Source organism: Oncorhynchus nerka, linkage group LG14 (genome assembly GCF_034236695.1).
Source record: "Oncorhynchus nerka isolate Pitt River linkage group LG14, Oner_Uvic_2.0, whole genome shotgun sequence".
Lineage (NCBI taxonomy): Eukaryota > Metazoa > Chordata > Actinopteri > Salmoniformes > Salmonidae > Oncorhynchus > Oncorhynchus nerka.
Genome location: NC_088409.1, coordinates 48,458,066 through 48,474,987, shown reverse-complemented (window position 1 = coordinate 48,474,987; position 16,922 = coordinate 48,458,066). Strand labels below are relative to the sequence as shown.

Below are 16,922 nucleotides of genomic sequence, written 5' to 3'. Positions count from 1 at the left end.
TGCGTTATATGCTTTGATACAGCCACCAAACAGATTTAAAATGGGGCAGAGTGGGAATAGCAATTTGATCAAATATTTGCATGAGCAATTTCAATTCTGGGTTTGATTAGAATTCAAGTATAATCTTTTGAGAAATTGGAAAAATAAATACTTGTGAATTTTTTGTACAAGACCTTGATGTGACTTGGTCATTTTACAATAAGGGTGCATGGGTTGTCACAGGATGACATAAATTACAAATAATCAAAATGGACAATATTGCAATATTAATTTGAGATCTTTCCCCCCCCAAAATTGTTTTTAAATATAGCAACAATTATTGTTAAAAGTGAAAGTGATATTTTCTAGATGTCTAGTTGTTGATTTAGCCATCTATAGTTCAAGAGCTCTCCAGAGCTGACAATGTTATTGGCCTTACTTTGTGCACCTCATTTAAAACAATGTAGAACATAAAACAGGTGTGTGCACTTATTGCCAACACCTACCTAATATGGCGTGGCTTTCTTGCTCTTTTTGTTTGCATGAAGTTGAGCAAGTTTGACCATGGATACTACCAGCGACTGTGTCAAAACAGGCAGAAAGGGCATGATTGGTTACCCTGGGGTCCAATAATACTGCTTACCCTGGGATCCAATGATACTGCTTACCCTGGGATCCAATGATACTGCTTACCCTGGGATCCAATGATAGATACTACTTACCCTGGGATCCGATGATACTGTTGTTTTACTAGTGAAACAATGATTAAACCAGACTGAACACTGTACTAAGGTTGATGTCTGTGCCTGCGCAGAAATTCAATTAGCACAAAATCTGTCATTTTAAACTAGAGATATCTGTTCACACAATACCGCATAACGACAAAGCAAAAAACAGGGTTTTAGAAATGTTTGCTAATTTATTAAAAAATAAAAAACTGAAATATCACATTTTCACAAGTATTCAGACCCTTTACGCAGTACTTTGTTGAAGCACCTTTGGCAGTGATTACAGCCTTAAGTCTTCTTGGGTATGACACTACAAGCTTGGCACACCTGTATTTAGGGATTTTCTCCCATTCTTTTCTGCAGATTCTCTCAAGCTCTGTCAGGTTGGAAGTGCAGTGTTGCTGCACAGCTATTTTCAGGTCTCTCCAGAGATGTTTGGTCGGGTTCAAGTCCGGGCTCTGGCTGGGCCACTCAAGGACAATCAGAGACTTGTCCTAAAGCCACTCCTGCATTGTCTTGCTGGGTGCTTAAGGTCGTTGTCCTGTTGGAAGGTGAACCTTCGCCCCAGTCTGTTCCTGAGCGCTCTGGAGCAGGTTTTCATCAAGGATCTTTCTGTACTTTGCTTCATTCATCTTTGCCTAGATTCTGACTAGTCTGCCAGTCTCTGCCGCTGAAAAACATCCCCACAGCATGATGCTGCCACCCATGCTTCACCGTAGGGATGGTGCCAAATTTCCTCCAGATGTGACGCTTGGCATTCAGGCCAAAGAGTTTAATCTTGGTTTCATCAGACCAGAGAATCTTGTTTATCATAGTCTGAGAGTCTTTAGGTGTCTTTTGGCAAACTCCAAGCGGGCCTTTTACTGAGGAGTGGCTACCGTCTGGCCACTACCATAAAAGCCTGATTGATGGAATACTGCAGAGATGGTTGTCCTTCTGGAATGTTCTCCCATCTCCACAGAGCAACTCTAGAGCTCCGTCAGAGGGACCATTGGGTTCTTGGTCACCTCCCTGACCAAGGCCTCCCCCGATTGCTCAGATTGGCCAGGGGGCAGCTCTAGGAAGAGTCTTGGTGGTTCCAAATTTCTTCCATTTAAGAATGTTGGAGGCCACTGTGTTCTTGGGAACCTTCAATGCTGCAGACATGTTTTGGTACCCTTCCCCAGATCTGTGCCTCGACACAATTCTGTCTCGGAGCTCTACGGACAATTCCTTCGGCCTCATGGCTTGGTTTATTCCCTGACATGCACTGTCAACTGTGGGACCTTATATAGACAGGTGTTTTCCTTTTCCAAATCATGAATTTAACACAGGTGGACTCCAATCAAGTTGTAGAAACATCGCAAGGACAATCAATGGAAACAGGATGCACCTGAGCTCAATTTCAAGTCTCATAGCAAATGGTCTGAATACCTATGTAAATAAGGTATTTCAGTTTTTTATTTGTAATACATTTGCAAAAAATGTCGCTTTGTCATTATAGGGTTAGTATGTATATTGCTGAGGATTTAAAAAAAAATGTAATCAATTTTATAAGGGGTCTGAATACTTTCCGAAGGCACTGTATATGTCGGTTGTTTTGCTTTATGACGCCCACAGGCCTCGCAAGACTCCTGGTACCAGTCTAAATAATGAATAGAAGTCTACAGTATTCGGACTGTTTAATGCCCAAAATGTGTGGTTAAATACATGTAAAAAAAATAAAAAAAATAAAAAAAATCTATCCTGATCTTTCTTATATCTCTCAGATATAGGAGAGACACTTCAGAACAAACTTCCTTTTGATATGTTTTTGGTACTATCTATTGTTTTTTTGTTTACCTTTATTTAACTAGGCAGGTCAGTTAAGAACAAATTCTTATTTACAATGACAGCCTACCCCAGCCAAACACTAACAAAGCTGGGCCGGCCAATTGTGCACCGCCCTATGGAACTCCCAGTCACGGCCTGTTGTGATACAGCCTGGAATCAAACCAGGGTCTGTAGTGACACCTCTAGCACTGAGATGCAATGCCTTAGAAGGCTGTGCCACTCGAGAGCCACTCGTTGTTCCATGTAGTGAATCTGTTATTCAACGCATTTGTATGGGCAGTGAGACCAAAAATACATTTTCATCAAATAATTTTATATATATTTTTTATACTGCAAGGGGTCATACAATTCTAAATCCAATAGCTAAATGATCCTTGGTATGACCTTCTTAGAACAATTCCATATAGCTTAGCAGAAACCCCCAGCCACTTTTTAAACGTCATGGAATAATGGCCACTATTCTTCAGCCTGCAGTATGGTGTTTTGTAACATTGCAATTAGGGTAACAAAGTTACCGGTAATTTACCAACGTTACCAGAATCTCCAGTAACTTTGGTATTTAACAGAAAATGGAAATCTATTGTAACTTTGTTAATTTATACTTGAATAACAAAACAAAAAAAATATATTCAAATATAGTATTAATTTGTTCTGTGTCCATATTGTCCATGGGTTTCTAGTAATAGGCCATATGGTTAAAGAGAAAATAGCCCAATTAATGAAGAAAGACACATTTTCAATTAACTCTTACAACCCTCTACTGCCACCAGTTTGACGCCAAGACATTGACAACAAATACATTTTGTTGACATAGGCAATTTCCATGCAATTCCCATGAGCACCAACATGTGAAGTTCACAGGAGCATGTGAAATTGGGTTTCCAATGAAAGCGAAGAGTCTATATTTTTGAGAAATTAAGTCATATAAAGTACCAGTCAAAAGTTTGGACACGCCTACTCATTCAAGGGTTTTTCTTTATTTTACAATTTTTTACATTGTAGAATAGTAGTGAAGACATCAGAGCTATGGAATTATGTATTAACCAAAAAAGTGTCAAACAAATCAAAATATAAATCATATTTGAGATTCTTCAAAGTAGCCACTCTTTGCCTTGATGACAGTTTTGCACACTCTTGGCATTCTCTCAACCAGCTTCACCTGGAATGCTTTTCCAACAGTCTTGAAGGAGTTCCCACAAATGCTGAGCACATGTTGGCTGCTTTTCCTTCACTCTACCTTCCAACTCATCCCAAACCATCTCAATTTGGTTGAGATCGGGTGATTGTGGAGGCCAGGTCATCTGATGCAGCATTCCATCACTCTCCTTCTTAAATAGCCCTTACACAGCCTGGAGGTGTCATTGTCCTGTTGAAAAACAAATGATAGTCCCACTAAGCGCACACCAGATGGGATGGCGCATCGCTGCAGAATGCTGTGGTAGCCATGCTGGTTAAGGGTGCCTTGAATTCTAAATACATCACCAACAGTGTCACCAGCAAAGCACCACAACACCTCCATGCTTCATGGTGGGAACCACACATGCAGAGATCATCCGTTCACCTACTCTGTGTCTCATAAAGACACGGCGGTTGGAACCCAAAATCTCATATTTGGACTCATCAGACCAAAGTACAGATTCCCACCAGTCTAATGTCCATTGCTTGTGTTTCTTGGCCCAAGCAAGTTTCTTATTATTATTGGTGTCCTTTAGTAATGGTTTATTTGCAGCAATTTGACCATAAAGGCCTGATTCACAGTCTCCTCTGAAAAGTTAATGTTGAGATGTGTCTGTTAGTTGAACTCTGTGAAGCATTTATTTGGGCTGCAATTTCTGAGGCTGATAACTATAAAGAACTTAACCTCTGCAGCACAGGTAACTCCGGGTCTTCCTTTCCTGTGGTGGATCTCATGAGAGCCAGTTTCATCATAGTGCTTGATGATTTTTGCGACTGCACTTGAAGAAACGTTCAATGTTCTTGACATTGTCCGGATTGACTGACCTTCATGTCTTAATGCAATGATGGACTGTCAGTTCTCTTTGCTTATTTGAAGCTGTTCTTGTCATAATATGGACTTGGTCTTTTTCCAAATAGGGCTATCTTCAGTATACTACCCCTACCATGTAACAACACAACTGATTGGCTCAAATGCAATAAGAAGGAAAGAAGTTCACTTGTGTTGGTTGTCTGTAGCTTATGCCTGCCCATACCTTTGACATCAGAAAACAGCTCGCCCACACAACGTCATACACAAGGTCTGTGGTTGTGAAGCAGGTTGGACGTACTGCCAAATTCTCTAAAGCGACGTTGGAGGTGGCTCATGGCAGAGAAATGTACATCCAATTCTCTGGCAAGAGCTCTGGCGGACATTCCTGCACTCAGCATGCCAATTGCTTGCCCTCTCAGAACTTGAGACATCTGTGGCATTGTGTTGTGTGATAAAACTGCACATTTTAGAGTGGTCTTTTACTGTCCCCAGCACAAGATGCACCTATTTAAGGATCATGCTGTTTAATCAGCTTCTTGATATGCCACACCTGTCAGGTGGATTATCTTGGCAAAGGAAACATTTTCACTAACAAGGATGTAAACAAATGTGTGCACAAAATTTGAGAGAAAAAGCTTTTAGTGCCTATTGAACATTGCTGGGGTCTTTTATTTCAGCTCATTAAACATGGGAGGAACACTTTACATGTTGCATTCACATTTTTGTTCAGTGTACAAAATATTGTAGCAAACTTTAGGGCAGGGAAGTGAACCTGAGTTGCTAGCATTGCAGGCAAACACCCTACTCATCCAGTCAAAAGGCAAACAGCCCATAGATCGTACCAATAGGATTAACTCACTTGTAGAGAATTGTAACGTGGCTCAAATAGTGAGGATCAGCACAGTATTTTAATTCCTGTGCAATGAATACTGTGTAATTAGTGGCCCTAACTGATTTGAATAAGAAACATAATTCACCATGTCCAATTCAATTTAATTCAAAAGCCTGTGTATGAATCGTATCCTATCTGCATGCTTAGCCTTCTAAAGCAACAGAGTACACTGCCGCAGTTTATGTGTTGCCCGATATACCTCGTTTTACAACAAAATACATTTTCTTCACAAACTCACAAGGGCAGCAACCACTCTATCACATACTTCGAACGAACGTGTCTCGTGACACAGATGTTACAGTAACGTGTGAGGGCATGCTCGGGACTTTTGCCCACATTTCTCTGCGTTGCATCAACATTCCGCCCCACCCCGAAGAAACAACCATCACTGTACGTAAAACAGGAAGCAAACGAGCCGTACATGTTTACGAAGAAGGTGAAAACAACGCCGAACCGTGGAAGATAAAACGTTATGGTCCATGAGAAGAGAAACGTCACATCAAAATCACAGCCTCTTATGGTGGATGCATTTGATTCGATCTAAACGGAGAAGGGTATGTAAAAGACAGCCGAAAAAGAAACTCAAATGATAGTAAATTGTGGTTGTAGCAGCGCCCGTCCATGTGACTGATACATTGCAGCTCCGTTGACAGCCGTTTTGTTGCGCGGCATCAACCGATTTAGTATACATGTATGTTGTCTTTAGCCTATAAGAGCTTGCTAAGTTTCGACCTGCGTAAGAATGTCAAGGAATGTCGTGTTATGCATGAATTCAGTTGAATGTTTGACAAAGCGACACATCATGCCTATTGTTAATACGAATATTTCTATAGCCTCACATAAGGCCTACAGAACAAAATGGGCTAGACTGTCACTGTCGGTCGAATATCACGTTTTCCTCCAAGCAGTGCTCACACCAACTCTCAGTTGAATGTTATGTTATGCTAGGACTAGGCACCTTGGCCAGAACTATCTCACATTGGAATGGATGGAGAGAGCAGCCCACTCTGCGTAAAACAATACAATTATAAACAGGTCGCTGAGGAAGATGTAAACAATACTAACACCATATAGCCTACCTGTAGTCCACAATGAGATGCACTGTCTGGACCTGCTGTGTTATAATCGAATGCCTATTTTATTCTAGTTGGTGAGAGGTTAGTCACCTAACCAGGCTTTTGTGGATCAGAAGAAAACATTTGACCCCAAAGCCATCCTCTCTTGATGTGCTGAGTTCTATAAATAAAAACACTTGCACACGAGTGGGTTCAAACTGGACACAGATGGGCGCACAGTGCCCTTTTGGGACTATTTCCAAAATATATTTCAAATACTATTTGAGGCCAGGTCTAAATTGACAGACTTATGTCATCGACATGTATCCTCTTCTATGTGCTGTTTTCAAAGAAGGCATCTGGTAGTAGCAAATTAACAAAACACTAACCCCCAACTTAATCGGGGGGGAAAAAGTCATCTGTAAAATCAATGTATTGTGCTCAATGTACGTTGCACACTCTGTTGTCGTTTTGAACAGAATCGACAGGAAAGTGATAGTTCTAGATTTTCTACTGAATTACAAGGTTATTGGAAGAGATTCCATAATATATTAGAGGTGTTGACTCAGTCAGACACAAATGCTCAGCTGTTTGTTTAACAGTCACATGTCTTGGCGCTTTATAACGTTCCTTTCATTTGCCTTTCACAAAGCCCTCCTTCTTGCACCTGACACACTGCGTGAACACGGTTTTGAGTGTGTCTATTGGCAATCAATCAAATGTATTTATAAAGCCCTTTATATTGGCTATAACCCTCAGCTTGTGCTGATATAAGCTGGGGTGTTTTGTGACTATTCATAGTATTTTGGTTTGCTGCTGTAGAGACCCAGGGGAATGGCGTTGATACACAGGAAACCAGCTCAACAGTAAAGTCTTCTAGTTCTTTCCACAAGCTGGTCCATATTAGACATGCATATATCGGGGAATGAAGTAGCTTACAGATGCAATGAAAGTCTTGAAATGTGTGTTAATGTGTGTGTGTTTATGTTGTCCTGTGTGGGAAAGAACACGGAAGTGTATTTGTCTGTGTGTGTGTGTATGTTAGAGAGACTCCTGTTTGCATGTCTAATGTGTATGGGTACGCGTCTGCATGTGCATGCCTGTGCAAGTAGATGAATCACCAAGGTAACTTCTGTCCTCCCACTCTCACCAACTTCCTCCCTTCTGTCTATCTCACTTCCTCTCATGTCTGCACCAGTTGGTGTTGCTTTCGGGCATTTCTCTGCTGTGAAGGTCCTCCAGAAATCACATTTTATAGTCTTCAGTGTTTGGTTCTTCTGCCCAGGGTCTGGGAGAGACTGTGTGGCAGTATGAGAGCTAAGTGATGGACGTGCTGCTGCCAGGAACTGGAAATATCACAGGTCATATGGAGTATCAAGACCAGATGTTATGGACCTGAGAAGAACTGCCCAAACTTCTGACTGTAAAAGACACCGCTGTCCGCATCAATGATTCAGTGCTGACGGAATGGGCCTAAAGCAAAGCTTGGTTCTGCCACTAATGATGGGCTTGCTGTGTCAAACAGGACCACAGTGATGCTGCAATGGGGTTTATACTGGCATTTCTGCTAATCTTGGACCGTGGTGCGACCATGGCGTTTAATGGTCATCCTTTCTGTGAACTTCTAAAATGACAAAAACGTCTTGAAGCCCAGTGAACAGGGGAGTAGGACAGTGCCTTGCCCACAAACATGACATTCAAAACACTCACACAGGCATTCAAACACTCACAAATCTCTATTCCCAGAGCTTGAGGGAGCAGTGGGTAGAGAGCAAAGGAAGGATGGAGAGATATTTAAACAATATCCTTTCTCTTCCCAGAGATTGAGAGAGATGAGTATAGAGGGAAAAGGAAGAAGTGAAAGGGGAGAACATAAATTGATAGGGATAGAGAAACCTGAGCCTCTCTTCCTAGTAAAGTTTTCTTCCATCCAACTCTGTGTCCAGGTTCATGTTCACTAGACACTAAACGCAATACAAATGTACTGAAACAAGGAAGGGATAACATGGACTTGTCCAATAAGAAAAAAATAATAATAATCTGTTGCAAAAAAAACGTTATGGTGTGTGCCCTCACGAACATGACCCTGATTGCTGTACACCAGATGCTCTCTCCAAGGACAGTAGTTGACCTCTGACTAGAGGTCGACCGATTTATCGGAATGGCCGATTTCTAGTTTTCATAAAAATCGGAAATCGGTATAATTGGATGACGATTTTGCAGAATTATTATTATTTTTTAAATATATTTTTTTACACCTTTATTTATCTAGGCAAGTCAGTTAAGAACACATTCTTATGTTCAATGACAGCCTAGGAACGGTGGGTAAACTGCCTTGTTCAGGGACAGAACGATTTTTACCTGGTCAGCTCTGGGATTCAATCTTGCAACCTTACGGTTAACTAGTCCAACGCTCTAACAACCTGCCTCTCAATGCACTCCATGAGGAGCCTGCCTGTTACGCAAATGCAGTAGAATCCAAGTTAAGTTGCTAGCTAACATTAAACGTATCTTATAAAAAACAATCAATCAATCATAATCACTAGTTAACTACACATGGTTGATAATATTACTAGTTTATATAGCGTGTCCTGCGTTGCATATAATCGATGCAACGCTGGGGGATGATTTAACAAAAGCGCATTTGCGAAAAAAGCACAATCATTGCACGACTGACCTAATCCTAAACACCAATTGCCTTTCTTAAAATCAATACACAGAAGTATATATTTTTAAACCTGCATATACAGCTAAAATAAATCCAGGTTAGCAGGCAATATATTAACCAGGTGAAATTGTGTCACTTCTCTTGCGTTCATTGCATGCAGAGTCAGGGTATTTGCAACATTTTGGGCCGCCTGGCTCATTGCGAACTAATTTGCCAGAATTTTACGTAATTATGACATAACATTGAAGGTTGTACAATGTATAACAAGAATATTTAGACTTAGAGATGCCACCCGTTAGATAAAATACCGTACGGTTCCGTATTTCATTGAAATAATAAACGTTTTGTTTTTGAAATTATAGTTTCTGGATTCGACCATATTAATGACCTAAGGCTCGTATTTCTGTGTATCATTATGTTATAATTAAGTTTATGATTTGATAGAGCAGTCTGACTGAGCGATGGTAGGCGGCAATAGGCTCGTAAGCATTCATTCAAACATCACTTTCGTGCGTTTTGCCAGCTAGCTAGTTAGCGGGGTGTGCGGTAATAGCGTTTCAAAAGTCACTCGCTCTGAGACTTGGAGTAGTTATTCCCCTTGCAGAGGGCCACGGCTTTTATGGAGCGATGGGTAACGCTGCTTCGAGTGTGGCTGTTGTCGATGTGTTCCTGGTTCGAGGCCAGGTAGGGGCGAGGAGAGGGACGGAAGCTATACTGTTACACTGGAAATACTAAAGTGCCTATAAAAACATCCAATAGTCAAAGGTTAATAAAATACAAATTTTATAGAGAGAAATAGTCCTAAGTTTAATGCTAGTTAGCAACTTACCTTGGCTTACTGCATTCGCGTAACAGGCAGTCTCCTTGTGGAGTGCAACGAGAGAGAGGTAGGTCGTTATTGCGTTGGACTAGTTAACTGTAAGGTTGCAAGATTGGATCCCCCGAGCTGACAAGGTGAAAAGCTGTCGTTCTGCCCCTGAACGAGGCAGTTAACCCACCGTTCCTAGGCCGTCATTGAAAATAAGAATGTGTTCTTAACTGACTTACCTAGTTAAATAAAGGTATACATTTTTTTTTAAATCTGCAAATCGGCACCCAAAAATACCGATTTCCAATTTGTTATGAAAACTTGAAATCGGCCCCAATTAATCGGCCATTCCGATTAATCGGTCGACCTCTAGTATTATATTAAGTTAAAATAAGTGTTCATTCAGTATTGTTGTAATTGTCATTACAACAACAACAAAATCGGCCGATTAATCGGTATCGGCTTTTTTGGTCCTCCAATAATCAGTATCGGCGTTGAAAAATAATAATCGGTCGACCTCTACCTCTGACCCTGGCTCTAGTGTCACTACCAGGGACTTAGTATCACTGAGTATCTCCAAGTGGGTTACATAAGCCCTTGGGCACCTGGAGGGTTAAATGAAGCACTTGTCCACCATCCACAAGGATGTCTGTATATTATCTAATTTTCCATGGATACATACACACCAGCCCCACACGTTCCTGGCACATATGGATCCATTATCTGATATAATGACAGGAAGTCTGTGTCTGTGTGTGAGAGAGACCGAGATGATGAGTGAGTGTATTGGTTTGCATTCAGCACCATGGAGAGGGCAGTGTTTCTCGCCCCTACTAAGACCACACACAGCTGGGAGATGCTACTGGTACTCCTGGGAGTTTATCATTGTGGCTAGTTAACACTGATGATTTGAGGACTTAGAGGGAGCGAGTCATGGGACACTTATACCCTGATATCTTAAAATTATATCTTAGTCTCATGGAAAAACTGCTCAGCACCACTGTGAATAGTTTGCTTGTCTTTCCCAATCTCCGGGGCTAACTCCAAATAGTGTCTACTTCACTCAGTGTGCTCGCTGACCTTGTGTTTGGTACAGTGACCAGAATAACGTGTCAAAGAGGAGGATTCCCATGCAGGCTAAATAGAAACTCCAATGTTTAGAATACCATTTTAGGTTTGTTGTTCTCTGAGCCTGTAAAGTGTAAACACCCAATGATGTGAACAAGAATATGTGTTCGTTCTGTCAAACTTGAGAAGTGTGTCTTGGATTTATTGTGCCCGCTGTTTGTATTACAGGGTAATCCATAGTTCCTTCTGTCAGCAATCATAAATAACTGTTTATCCCTAAAGGGCCATTTATGTTGCAGGAAAGTCATATCTGTTTCAGTCTCGCAGGTTGGGAAGCAGAATAAATGAATACTTATTTATCCATTTCTCACTGTAGAGAAGGAAGATGGCTTTTTCTGTTGATACTTAAAACCATCACTCTCGGATGGAGATATGGAGGTATGGCTCATGAATTGAGCTGTGATGCCTTTTATCTCCAAGTTGGTACATGTTAAAAATGATGGGCTCTCCACTCTTATGCTATGGGTGAGCAGTCATTTACATCCTCCCTGGATAGAGCATGAACATAATTTAAACAAACCCCCAGTTTCTTATGGGACTAGTATTAAATAAATAAAAACATTAACTACTAGCTATAAAACAAAATACCAGCTGACAGTAGATGGGCAACCAAGTCAGAAGGCAGTATGTTGATATGAGGGAAAGTGTATCAGGTATTTTGTAATGAATTAAGCCTCTCAGCCAGACCAAATCAATATATTCTTTATTTGATTTTCACAGTATTTGAGTCTCCTGGTCCTAGGTAACAGACAGCAGCGGAGCAATCACACAAGCAGAAGTTAGTCAGAGGGAATATAGATAATTGCTCATATGCATTGATGGCTCTGAGTGCTGCAGTACTGCGAGTGCTGGCCTATGTGAGGAAGGTTGTCCTATAATTAGCATGCCTCCCTGGTGCTGTATCTCCCATACAACCTTCAAATATAATAGGCCAGGTTCATATCCCCAGAGGGGTGTGTGTGTGTGTGTGTGTGTGTGAGTAAGAACTATATGGTTCTCCCTTATCATCCTCATCCACTGTCTCTCAGTCTCTGTATGTTCTCTTCCCCTGCCTGTAGTCTACCCCCCCCCCAATTGATTTGCAAAGTGTTTGAGTCATAGAATCTTATAGAGGCCTATGTGCAAAAAGGCAAGGAACGGAGCTTCTTTTGTTGGATTGGAGGCGGCCGTGTAGAAGTTTAATTACAGCATGGATTTTTCTTTCAGTTTTCTGCAACGCCCATGGTATGCAAGTCCTCGCAGGCTCCAGCTGTGGTTATGTCATATTTTTTTGTGAGGGGGAAACCTCATCTCATCTGTATCCTCTCACCACTCTTTGTGACATAGATATTCTCTGAATGTTATTTTGGTTTCCCAGAATCTTGCGGATAATACGTTCAGAGTTTCTCACACTCACAACCTTGGGAAGAATGTTAACACATTGTCAGTGTGGTTACTGGAAAAGTGGTCTTGTTCACAGGCAAAGCCATGAACACATTTAAATCTTTCTAGTCTGGAGAAAGATGGCAAAGCGTATTGAAGGGTCGGCGTCTTACTTTGGTTTTCCGCTTTTACGTTTTCATCTAGCCTAGTTGTTTGTTTTTCTTGGTTATACAGTGGGGCAAAAAAGTATTTAGTCAGCCACCAATTGTGCAAGTTCTCCCATTTAAAAAGATGAGAGGCCTGTAATTTATCATAGGTACACTTCAACTATGACAGACAAAATGAGAAAAAAAATTCCAGAAAATCACATTGTAGGATTTTTAATGAATTTATTTTCAAATTATGGTGGAAACTAAGTATTTGGTCAATAACAAAAGTTTTTGTTTATATACCCTTTGTTGGCAATGACAGAGGTCAAACGTTTTCTGTAAGTTTTCACACACTGTTGCTGGTATTTTGGCCCATTCCTCCATGCAGATCTCCTCTAGAGCAGTGATGTTTTGGGGCTGTTGCTGGGCAACACGGACTTTCAACTCCCTCCAAAGATTTTCTATGGGGTTGAGATCTGGAGACTGGCTAGGCCACTCCAGGACCTTGAAATGCTTCTTACGAAGCCACTCCTTCCTTGCCCGGGCGGTGTGTTTGGGGTCATTGTCATGCTGAAAGACCCAGCCACGTTTCATCTTCAATGCCCTTGCTAATGGAAGGAGGTTTTCACTCAATCTCACATTACATGGCCCCATTCATTCTTTCCTTTACACGGATCAGTCGTCCTGGTCCCTTTGCAGAAAAACAGCCCCAAAAGCATGATGTTTCCATCCCCATGCTTCACAGTAGGTATGGTGTTCTTTGGATGCAACTCAGCATTCTTTGTCCTCCAAACACGACGAGTTGAGTTTTTACCAAAAAGTTATATTTTGGTTTCATCTGACCATATGACATTCTCCCAATTTTCTTCTGGATCATCCAAATGCTCTCTAGCAAACTTCAGACGGGCCTGGACATGTACTGGCTTAAGCAGGGGGACACATCTGGCACTGCAGGATTTGAGTCCCTGGCGGCGTAGTGTGTTACTGATGGTAGGCTTTGTTACTTTGGTCCCAGCTCTCTGCAGGTCAGTCACTAGGTCCCCCCGTGTGGTTCTGGGATTTTTACTCACCGTTCTTGTGATCATTTTGACCCCATGGGGTGAGATCTTGCGTGGAGCCCCAGATCGAGGGAGATTATCAGTGGTCTTGTATGTTTTCCATTTCCTAATAATTGCTCCCACAGTTGATTTCTTCAAACCAAGCTGCTTACCTATTGCAGATTCAGTCTTCCCAGCCTGGTGCAGGTCTACAATTTTGTTTCTGGTGTCCTTTGACAGCTCTTTGGTCTTGGCCATAGTGGAGTTTGGAGTGTGACTGTTTGCGGTGGTGGACAGGTGTCTTTTATACTGGTAACAAGTTCAAACAGGTGCCATTAATACAGGTAACGAGTGGAGGACAGAGGAGCCTCTTAAAGAAGAAGTTACAGGTCTGTGAGAGCCAGAAATCTTGCTTGTTTGTTGGTGACCAAATACTTATTTTCCACCATAAATTGCAAATAAATTCATTAAAAATCCTACAATGTGATTTTCTGGATTTTTTTTCTTCTCATTTTGTCTGTCATAGTTGAAGTGTACCTATGATGAAAATTACAGGCCTCATCTTTTTAAGTGGGAGAACTTGCACAATTGGTGGCTGACTAAATACTTTTTTGCCCCACTGTAGCTACTGAAGTACGTAACCATGCTTATTTGATTGAGCCCTCTCACACCAGAGAATGTTGCTTTAAGAAAGGATTAGAACTTGTTTCAGGACCTTGCTCCATAAGAGAGTTGAGCTAGTCAAAGCTTGGGCTATATGGCAGTTGTACAAAGTATGTCATTTTCTGTTAGTACCAGTAGATTAATTCCCAAAGCCAACATGTATTCCATTTTGTAGTTAGCTGAAGTCGTGGCTGTGCGTGACTACCGTAGTTCTTAGGAATCAGAAAAGACCATGTGTTTGGGAGCCTACTGTAAACGAGCCTACTTGCCAACTATTGTGATGATATATTTTTCGCCCTTTTAAAGGGACAGGGGAACGATCACCTGGCTACTACTCTGATGTGCTAAGACCTCTTTTTGTTTTGAAGGGAAAAGTTGAATTCACAGAGCAACTCTCATACACTCCTTTCTTTGCTTTCAGCAGTCTTCCATAAAGGCCCGTAGCAACAAAGCTGGAGTTTTTGGCTCTGGATCTAAAATACATATTTCATTTGAATGCCTATCAAGATGCTGCTTTGTTCTCTGTTTATAAGCTTCAGCCAAATGCAGTAATATACTGTGTGAGACGTCAAGGGCTACACATACAAAAATGCACTAATTTGCTCTATACTGTACATGCTGTAGGTAATACTCACTATATTGTGGAGGTAATCATCCTGAGACTGTACATGCTGTAGGTAATACTCACTATATTGCGGAGGTAATCATCCTGAGACTGTACATGCTGCAGGTAATACTCACTATATTGCGGAGGTAATCATCCTGAGACTACATGCTGTTGGTAATACTCACTATATTGTGGAGGTAATCACCCTGAGACTGTACATGCTGTAGGTAATACTCACTATATTGCGGAGGTAATCATCCTGAGACTGTACATGCTGTAGGTAATACTCACTATATTGCGGAGGTAATCATCCTGAGACTGTACATGCTGCAGGTAATACTCACTATATTGCGGAGGTAATCATCCTGAGACTACATGCTGTAGGTAATGCTCACTATATTGTGGAGGTAATCACCCTGAGACTGTACATGCTGTAGGTAATACTCACTATATTGCGGAGGTAATCATCCTGAGACTGTACATGCTGTAGGTAATACTCACTATATTGCGGAGGTAATCATCCTGAGACTACATGCTGTAGGTAATACTCACTATATTGTGGAGGTAATCACCCTGAGACTGTACATGCTGTAGGTAATACTCACTATATTGCGGAGGTAATCATCCTGAGACTGTACATGCTGTAGGTAATAGTCACTATATTCTGGAGGTAATCATCCTGAGACTGTACATGCTGTAGGTAATACTCACTATATTGCGGAGGTAATCATCCTGAGACTGTACATGCTGTAGGTAATACTCACTATATTGTGGAGGTAATCATCCTGAGACTTACACGCTGTAGGTAATACTCACTATATTGTGGAGGTAATCATCCTGAGACTGTACATGCTGTAGGTAATACTCACTATATTGCGGAGGTAATCATCCTGAGACTACATGCTGTAGGTAATACTCACTATATTGTGGAGGTAATCATCCTGAGACTGTACATGCTGTAGGTAATACTCACTATATTGCGGAGGTAATCATCCTGAGACTACATGCTGTAGGTAATACTCACTATATTGTGGAGGTAATCATCCTGAGACTACATGCTGTAGGTAATACTCACTATATTGTGGAGGTAATCATCCTGAGACTGTACATGCTGTAGGTAATACTCACTATATTGTGGAGGTAATCATCCTGAGACTGTACATGCTGTAGGTAATACTCACTATATTGCGGAGGTAATCATCCTGTGAATGTACATGCTGTAGGTAATGCTCACTATATTGTGGAGGTAATCATCCTGAGACTGTACATGCTGTAGGTAATACTCACTATATTGTGGAGGTAATCATCCTGAGACTGTACATGCTGTAGGTAATAGTCACTATATTGTGGAGGTAATCATCCTGAGACTGTACATGCTGTAGGTAATACTCACTATATTGCGGAGGTAATCATCCTGAGACTGTACATGCTGTAGGTAATACTCACTATATTGTGGAGGTAATCATCCTGAGACTTACACGCTGTAGGTAATACTCACTATATTGTGGAGGTAATCATCCTGAGACTTACATGCTGTAGGTAATACTCACTATATTGTGGAGGTAATCATCCTGAGACTACATGCTGTAGGTAATACTCACTATATTGTGGAGGTAATCATCCTGAGACTGTACATGCTGTAGGTAATACTCACTATATTGTGGAGGTAATCATCCTGAGACTGTACATGCTGTAGGTAATACTCACTATATTGCGGAGGTAATCATCCTGTGACTGTACATGCTGTAGGTAATGCTCACTATATTGTGGAGGTAATCATCCTGAGACTGTACATGCTGTAGGTAATACTCACTATATTGTGGAGGTAATCATCCTGAGACTGTACATGCTGTAGGTAATACTCACTATATTGTGGAGGTAATCATCCTGAGACTGTACACGCTGTAGGTAATACTCACTATATTGCGGAGGTAATAATCCTGAGACTGTACATGCTTTAGGTAATACTCACTATATTGCGGAGGTAATAATCCTGAGACTGTACACACTGTAGGTAATACTCACTATATTGCGGAGGTAATCATCC

General features: G+C 41.2%; 1 protein-coding gene across 1 annotated transcript in view; it reads left to right on the top strand.

Moving 5' to 3' along the window:
- Positions 1 to 5,777: 5,777 nt before the first annotated feature.
- The window catches only part of LOC135559540 (myelin basic protein-like), a 51,864-nt gene continuing 40,719 nt past the window's right edge, over positions 5,778 to 16,922 (top strand). The window contains exon 1 of the mRNA XM_065000143.1: positions 5,778 to 5,952. The gene's annotated coding sequence lies outside the window, so the exon portion shown is untranslated. The remainder of the gene's footprint in view (positions 5,953 to 16,922) is intronic.